Raw genomic sequence first — 9,292 nt, 5'->3', positions numbered from 1 at the left:
TTATGCATCCTTTGATAGACAAAATTTCGCGCTAACGATTTTCATTTTCCTGGCCTGCCACTTATTCTTTGGGAGCTCGCCTGTCATGATGTAGCACTTTACTGGCTCCCTCCAGTCAGCCCCCCAGTCTTTAGCCGGAATTTGGTCGACCTTGTGAAACACTCGTGGCTCTGGGTCGGGATGCTCGTTTGGTTCGAGAACATCCTCCTCGATTAATGGCTCGGTCTCTAATATTGTTTCTGGAATCGCATCTCCTGCTAAGACAACGGGTTCCTTGTTAGATGTGTTTGATTCCTTTGACTTCCTCCGTTTGTTGGGTGGCGGTTCGATCTCTGGTTTGCCACGGTCGCGTGTCGCTGCTCGAGACCTTGTGACGACGAAGGTTTCTTTGTTGTCTTGAATGCTTCGCTCCGAAATGCATTCCACTGGAATAACTCTTTTCAACTCAGGATCTGATGTTGATGCCAATGCGGTAAGTGCGTCCGCAGTAGATTGGGAGGACTCATCCTGAGTTTTCGGTTGGCCTCGATAAACCGATCGAGGGTGAAAGAATTCCAAAGGGTTTCCCCTTCGAGGATTGTTCTGAAGAACTTGACAAATTCTTCAATCGGGAGAGTTGAAGCGATAAGAGCTGCGAAGTGAAACGACGAATTTGGTCAGTAAAAAAATAATAAAATGAACAGGAAAGGAATATACGACCTAGTCTCTACCAGGCTTCGTAGACCACTTCGATGGGAGTACATCGGAAAGATTCCCAATCGAAGCAGGAGTTTTCTTAATCAGGAACCAAGGATGGTGCCAGTTTTCATCCTTGTTCGGGAGGTGCGAAATGACGTTCCTGTTGGCATTTGGATACGCCGAGAAGTACCCAGTTTTCTTTGATGAACTCCTTACGCTTAGGAGTTCATTCAGCTCGGGGACTCCAATGACGTAGCCAGCCTCCGCCGCAACGGTTATAATCCCGAGGATGGTTCAGAGGAGATTGGGGGTTAATTGAGGTAAAGCAATCTCGAGAGCCGCCAAGAATCGAACTAGGGCTTCGGGGAGGGGGAAGGTCAATCCGCAGCCCTTGAAGTAAATTTCGTAAACACAAAAGTAGCCGTCACGGTGGTTCTCCGGGGATTCCGTAGGATCGGCTATTTGCGCCTCCGCTATAATTCCAGGAGGAATTTGACAAAGCCCCTTTAATCGCTCAAGGGATTGAAGAGTACAGGTGGATTTGTAATGAGGACCGGCGATATCGTTAGGACGAGTGCATTCGTCATTACTAGAACGCCTCTCATCATAAGACGGAGATTCAGGTCTCTCAGAATCAGAAGTCATTGGAGGAAAATGAAAAATTCAAGGTTCGGCGAAGAGAGTTTCGGCGAAGAAAAGTAGAGAGAAGTTTTGATTAAAGCACAAAAGTAAAAGAAGAAAATGATGGTGAAAAGAAGTTACCTCACACAAACTAAATGATGAAACCGCCTCGGAAGTTGTGTGGGAAGTGGGAAAGTTTTTCCCGTTTTAATAGTAAATAATTAATATACGGTCATAATGATGACAGATGTCACTCGGTTAAAAATGGCTAGTGCCGAAATTAAAGGAATGATGAGATTTTTGGCGGGAAATCAGAAAGATTCTCGAGCGCAATCTTTGGTCATTTAAGCATTTAAAGTCCTCCGAATTGGAATGGCACTTCGAAGAACTTGGGGGGCTAATTGTTGGTGTCGGATCCCGCACCAGAAGTCCAGGACCAACCAAAGATTGCCACGTAGAAAGAATAAAGCCCATTAGATCCACAAGTCAAGAGAACAGTCGGGGTGGTTGTCAACATAAAGAGAGTCCGAAGTGATTGCACCTCGAAACAAGTCCGGAGACAAAGTCATGGTTAAGTCGATCCTAAGGACGTTTGGGCCAGAAGACGAGGCCCATAAAGATCAGAGTCAAGTCAAATTCAAACGTTGAGCATTAAAGTCAAGGATCAAAACGGACACATTTAAGAGGGAATAATTGTACTTAATTATTCATTTTAATGACGTTTCTCTATGTATAAATATAAAGGCCAATGGCCATGTAAAGGGGATCGGCTCAGAAGAAAGAAATACTATAGCAATTTTCGTAGCAATTTTATAAGTTTTTAGATATTCATTTTTGTCCCTCAAGAGTAATCTTTCCTACTTAATAAAAATACTTGAGTGTGTGAATCCGACATCCACAACCATTATTGAATTTTCATTCCCAAGGCAAACCTTAACCCTATTATAAATAGGAGTTTGTCCGGCTTTGATCTTTCCTCAAGAAACTTCATAACACCATATCAATGGAAAATGAAAACACAGCCCCCATTGATCCCGGCAGCCCACTCTTCTTGTCCGGCGACGGCTTTGAACCGGCCGGCGTTCTTTTCCCTCACGCCGTCTTTCACTTTCCTTCAAAGGAGAAGAAAGAGGCTTGCGAATTTATTGACAAGGTTGATATCTGTCGTCTTTGACTAAAAACTTTTTGTCTCATCTTATTCATTCATCTTTATGCTAGGTCGCCGACAAACACCGTCGCTTGTGTGAAGAGAGACAGCGGCTAGGCCTCAAAAGGCAAACACTCGAGGCTCGCATCGCTCGGGTGGAGAGGAAGATACGGGCTATGGAAAGTGACCCCTTTCAATGGGAATGGCGGAACTTTGATTCTGTCTGTAAGATCTCGAAGATGCTCCGAATGTATCTCCGTGCTAAAGGAGTTCCGGGTCCCGTGAATGCTCCGGTCCATACCGTTCCATCCGATAGCGAGGAAGAAGACGAGGAGGAGACCAGTACCAGTCGGAAACGCGTTCGGGATCATCCCGAAGTGGATGCCAAGAACAAGGCGTCCACTTCGAAAACTAAACCGGCGATGAAGGAGCCTGTTCCTGAGCCTCTTCCATAAATGTTCTCTAACTTCTTCACTTATTTTGAACTCGTAATGGGCTTCGGCCCCTTTTTATTTATGGAAACATTTGCAATTTTCCTTACTCTTCAAATATTCTCGGAGATGCGTCTTTTAATGCAAGATCGGTTCAAGGGCATAAATCTCTCCGCGAATCACTCCATTCCTAGGATAGAATCCGCAGCTTACTTAGGAATATGACATTCCTATAAATTATAGTCTCAACTTCTCTTTTCTCCTCACCGCTCTTTTTCATTTTAACAGGTATGGAGTTCAACCTTTGATGTTCAGAATCTATGCCCGACTTTTCCAGGATCGGAATGATAAACAAAGACGTTCCAAATGAGCCAAACAGGCAGCCTCTTCCACCTCGCGGTTTCTTCAGGTCTCAGATCCGAGCTCCGTGCGCTTTGATCAGGGATCTCCCAATCAGGGACCAAGGAACAGCGACGGCATTCATAGAGGCGCTTACACTTCAACATTGGAAGCTTACATTGGAAAAGAGGAGACTCCGGAAGAGGATTAATCGGATGCAACGCAGGCTTACTATGGTATCGAGAGATCTTCACATCCTTGGCTCTCACCCCGGAGAATGGATCGAGCTTGGAATCTCTGACTTTGCTCGAATTCCGGACTGCATGATGCCAATCCTCGATCTTGCTGGTCAAGGAGTTGAAGTGTTCTGCTCGTCAACAAGATTTCCCTAATCCGAAGTGTACGATGAAGGATATTCCATTTTATTTGTTTGAATAAACGCTCTATTTCCAATCTCTTGTATGTTCGCATAGCCGAACCTTTATTTGCTTCACTTGTTTGCTCAGTCGAACATTTTCCTTTAATAAAGAAATAAAACAGATTTTTATTAATAGCTGAACTCGTTTCCGAGCTGCCTACGTACCCATTTCGGGATCAAGCCACACCGTAGTTCATGTACATAAAAAATGCATGTAGCTTTAAACATAAAACTTCTTTAGGTTGATCACATTCCAAGGTCGCTTGACTGGATTGTCTTCTAAGTCTTTCAACCTATAAACACCGTTCCGAACCACTTCGGTAATAATGTAAGGTCCTTCCCAATTAATACCGAGTTTACCGGCACCTTCTTCTTTTTTGTTGTCAAAGACGCGCCTTAACACATAATCTCCCACGAAGAACGGCCTACTTTTAACTTTAGAATTGTAATATCGGGCTGCTGCCTGCTGGTAATTCTGAATCCGAATCAAAGCTTGATCACGCCTTTCATTTATGGTATCTAGTGAATCATTAAGCATTGCTGAATTTTCTTCCTCATTTAATGGTGCTTCTGTTCGGCGAAGTCCGGGCACGTTGAGTTCAGCTGGTACTACTGCCTCCATGCCATAAACCAAAGAGAATGGAGTTTCTCCGGTAGGTCGCCTAGGGGTTGTACGATAGGCCCATAGGACGGGTTGGAGTTCTTCATACCATCCTCCCTTTAGATGATTCAAACGTTTCTTGAGATTGCTCAGTATCGTCTTGTTCGCAGCTTCAGCTTGACCGTTTCCTTGCGGATATCGTGGAGTAGAGTAACTGACTTTGATTCCCTAGTCCGCACAAAAGGCATCAAACTCTTATGAAATGAATTGCGGTCCGTTATCAGTGACTATTTCGTACGGAACTCCATGCCGACATATAATATTCTTCCAAATGAAAGTCTTCACCGCCGAATCCTTGATGCCAACATATGCCTCAGCTTCAATCCACTTCGAAAAGTAGTCCGTCAAGACCAAAAGGTATTGTACACCTCGAGTTGACCTGTGCAATGGTCCGATGATGTCCATTGACCATCTCATAAACGGGTATGGGGCGGAGATGGAAGAGAATAACACCGAAGGTTGATGGATCAATGGTGCATGGAGTTGGTAGCGCTTACATCTTTGGGCGAATTTAACAAAATCTGTGATCATAGTGGGCCAGTAGTATCCCATTCTTTTAACTTTAAAAGCCATAGCTCTTCCTGATGAATGACTCTCGCATAACCCTTCATGCACTTCGCTCATGATGATTTCGACTTCGGGCCCAAAAATGCATAATAGATAAGGGTTACTGACACCTCGTCTATATAATGCATCCTTTGATAGACAAAATTTCGCGCTAACGATTTTCATTTTCCTGGCCTGCCACTTATTCTTTGGGAGCTCGCCTGTCATGATGTAGCACTTTACTGGCTCCCTCCAGTCAGCCCCCCAGTCTTTAGCCGGAATTTGGTCGACCTTGTGAAACACTCGTGGCTCTGGGTCGGGATGCTCGTTTGGTTCGAGAACATCCTCCTCGATTAATGGCTCGGTCTCTAATATTGTTTCTGGAATCGCATCTCCTGCTAAGACAACGGGTTCCTTGTTAGATGTGTTTGATTCCTTTGACTTCCTCCGTTTGTTGGGTGGCGGTTCGATCTCTGGTTTGCCACGGTCGCGTGTCGCTGCTCGAGACCTTGTGACGACGAAGGTTTCTTTGTTGTCTTGAATGCTTCGCTCCGAAATGCATTCCACTGGAATAACTCTTTTCAACTCAGGATCTGATGTTGATGCCAATGCGGTAAGTGCGTCCGCAGTTGTATTCTCCCCCCGAGGTATGCGAATTAAATCGAATTTCGAGAAATTTTTAGATAGATCCTTCACCACTTCGAGGTATGCTTCCATTCTTGAATCCTTAGCCTCGTAGTCTCCATTAAACTGGTTAACCACTAATTGCGAATCGCAATAGGCGACTATTTCCTTATCTCCAACTCCTTGTGCCAATCGAAGTCCGGCAATTAGGGCTTTGTATTCTGCCTCATTGTTGGAAGCATTAAATAATAATCGGAATGATTGTTCTAGAATTTCCGATGTTGGAGACTCCAACTTGATTCCCACTCCGGATCCTTGTTTTGTTGAAGACCCATCTACATGTAATTTCCAAGTTTGGTTCTTCGATTGCTCTATTGTTCCAGGTATTGGTAGCTCGGTCAAGAAGTCTGCTAAAACCTGAGCCTTCATACTGATCCACCTTTTGAATTCTATATCGTACTCGCTTAATTCCACCGCCCATTTTGCCAAACGTCCGGACTGACTTGGACTATGAAGTATTGTTCGGAGTGGCTGGTTGGTTAATACTTCAACCGAATGGGATTGAAAATATGGGCGCAGCTTCCGAGCCGAGGTCACCACCGCGAGTGCGAGTTTTTCCATTATTGTATATCTGGTTTCCGGATCCGTCATTGATTTACTTACGTAGTAAATCGGCTTTTGTTGCCCGCGGTCTTCCCGAACCAAGACTCCACTAACCGCATGGTTTGAAACCGATACGTACAAATAAAGTTTTTCATCCACCTCTGGCTTGGACAGTATAGCTGGAGTGGTTAAGTATGCCTTAAGCTGCCCAAAAGCTTCTTCACACTTCTCATCCCAAAGGAATCCTTTGTTTCCTTTTAGAATTTGGTAGAAAAGTAACGACTTATCTGTTGATCTCGAGATAAAACGATTCAAAGCTGCAATCCGCCCAGTCAACCGTTGTACTTCCTTGAAGTTTCTTGGAGATGGCATGTTTAGAAAGGCGTTAATTTGATTTGGATTGGCTTCAATCCCTCTTTCTGTCACAATATAGCCAAGAAACTCTCCGGATGGGACTCCGAATGTGCACTTCGCCGGGTTCAGCTTCATTTGATATTTATTGAGAATATCAAAACATTCCTCTAAATGCTTAACGTGATTTTCTTTCTTTAACGATTTAACCAACATATCATCTATGTAGACTTCCATTGTTTTCCCGAGATGATGGTGGAACATTTTATTAACCAACCGTTGATAAGTTGCCCCTGCATTTTTCAAACCGAAAGGCATTACCTTATAACAATAGATACCTCTATCAGTGATAAATGACGTTTTTTCTTGGTCTTCGGGGTTCATCATTATTTGATTATAACCCGAGAAGGCGTCCATGAATGTTAACAGCTCATTCCCAGCGGTGGATTCTACAAGTCGATCTATATGCGGGAGCGGGAAACTGTCTTTGGGACATGCTTTATTGAGGTCTGTGAAGTCGATGCAAACCCTATCTTTCCCATTCTTCTTCTTGACAACGACAGTGTTTGCTACCCACTCCGGGTATTGCACTTCTCTTATGGACCCTATTTTCAAAAGTTTATCTACTTCGTCATTTACTATTTTTGCTCGCTCCACTCCGAGCTTTCTTCTTTTTTGTTTCACCGGCTTGAAGCTTGGATCCACGTTTAGTTCATGACAAATTATGCTTGGATCTATGCCGGGCATATCTGTTGCTGACCATGCGAATGATGTTATGTTTTTTCTCAAAAGTTCGATCAAAGCTTCTTTTATTTGGCCAGTCAAAGTTGCCCCAATTCGAATTTTCCGGTCCGGTTTGTCTTCTTCCAACACCACTTCGATTACTACATCATCTTTTTTCTGCCCGCTAGGAAATTTTGTTCTTAGTTCCTCTTTTGCGGGCTTCGTTAATTGCTATTGAATCTTCATACGGTGGCTAGCTAGATAACACGTCCGTGAAGCTTCTTGATCTCCCAGAATTGTTTCCACTCCTCTTGATGTTGGAAATTTGATACATTGATGATATGTGGAGGGGACTGCTCTCATTTGATAAATCCAGGGAGTCCCGAGGATGATGTTGTAAGTCGCGGGCTTATCGAAGACAACAAAATCCACGATCTTTGACACCCGTTTAGCAAGGACTGGTAGTTTGATTGTTCCGAGGGACATGGCTGATTCACTTGTGAATGCCACTAACGGAGATGGAGGCCCTATAATGTCTGCCCGACTAATTCCCATCCTTTCCAAAGTACTTAAAAAGATTAGATCGACCGAACTGCCCGTATCGATAAGAATCCTTGATACTTCGAAGTTAGCAACATCCAAGGTAATGACTAATGCATCATCATGAGGTCTTTCGAGGTGCCGCGTTTCTTCTTCGTCAAATGATATCGATGCACCTTGAAAATCGACTTCTTCACTCAAACTTGCTTTGAGTAAAACATTTTGCCTATGTTTTTTGAAGGAACTTATCGAATCTCGACAAAATTTGGAACCTCCTAAAATAACATTGATCTTACCCTTCGAACTCCTCGGTTCTTCCTCGTTGGCTAACCTTGGTCTTTTGGACTCTTGATCTTTGGAATTTTCTTTTGCTCCGTGGTATTCCTTCACAAAATCTTTTATATCGAATTTGGAAAGATCTCCACTAGCCCAAAGCTCCGCGAGGTGCCTTTTGAGGACACTACAATCCTTGGTTAAATGTCCAGTTACTTTATGAATGTCGCAATATAAACTTTCATCACGGACCCAAGTGTTTGACCTTCCTTTCCCTTGGAATTGCTTTCCGACGGCACCGTTAAAGGATTGCGACCCAAATTTCCTTGGTCCTTTGCTTTCCCTAGGCTCGAACTTCTTGGTAGGGACGGTAATTGCCGGCTTTTCTTGCTTATTTCTTTTGGCGAAATTTTCTTTTTCGTCCTCTACTTCCATCCAGTTGTTTGCGCGGAAGTGTGCATCCTGAATTGTGTCTGGTTTATGAAGTATTAAATCTTCTTTAAACCTTGAATCATGCCGCAGTCCTTTTCGTAAGGCAGATAAGGCTGAATGTTGCGAGATTCTTGGGAGTTTTGACAGCACTCCTTTGAACTTGGTGATGAAAACTCGAAGTGACTCATTTGATCCTTGAGACAGGTTCCAAAGATCGGCATCCGAAACACTTTTGTCCATAAGGATGGAATATTGTTTTAAGAACACAGCTGATAGTTCGTCGAAATTGCTGATCGAACCCGGCTCTAATTGGGTGAACCACATTAGAGCTTGGCCACATAGATTTTCTGAAAAAAGCTTGCAGTAACCTGCGTCCTCATCAGCTTCATCCAATTCGACTCTTCTGGCAGCTATCAGGAAAGCTGCGAGATAGCTCTTTGGATCCTCCAATCCGCTGTAAGGGTCCAACTTGAGCTTCCGGGAATCTTTGATTCTCAAACTTGCAATTCGCGAGATGAAAGGTGTTCGCCTAGCTTTTTCAATGACTCGATTGATGTCTGGCTCCGAACTTGTAGCTTGATGGAACTTTGACTTCATTTCTTTTAGTTCCTGGCTAACCTTCCTCATAGTCTCGAACTGGTCGAGGTTTTCCTGCTCATATTGATCTGCAAGTTGAGCTTCATCTTCGAGCTGTGCCTCTCCATCCGATGGCTGAACTACATTATTAGTAGCACCAGGAGTTGTTTGTCCGCTGGTTTTATTTCGCGCGACGGAACTTGGCGAGTTGAATATCCTCCTTCGGATTCCCACAGGATTTCTTGCACTTAAAGAGCGAACACGAGTTTGTATAGTATTGACGTTTTGATTAAGAGATACATGGGATGTTTGCAACGTATCGACAGCCT

Source organism: Arabidopsis lyrata (genome assembly GCF_000004255.2).
Source record: "Arabidopsis lyrata subsp. lyrata unplaced genomic scaffold ARALYscaffold_4, whole genome shotgun sequence".
Classification (NCBI taxonomy): domain Eukaryota; kingdom Viridiplantae; phylum Streptophyta; class Magnoliopsida; order Brassicales; family Brassicaceae; genus Arabidopsis; species Arabidopsis lyrata.
The sequence above is the reverse complement of the archived record's forward strand: the minus strand, read 5'-3'. Positions refer to the sequence as shown.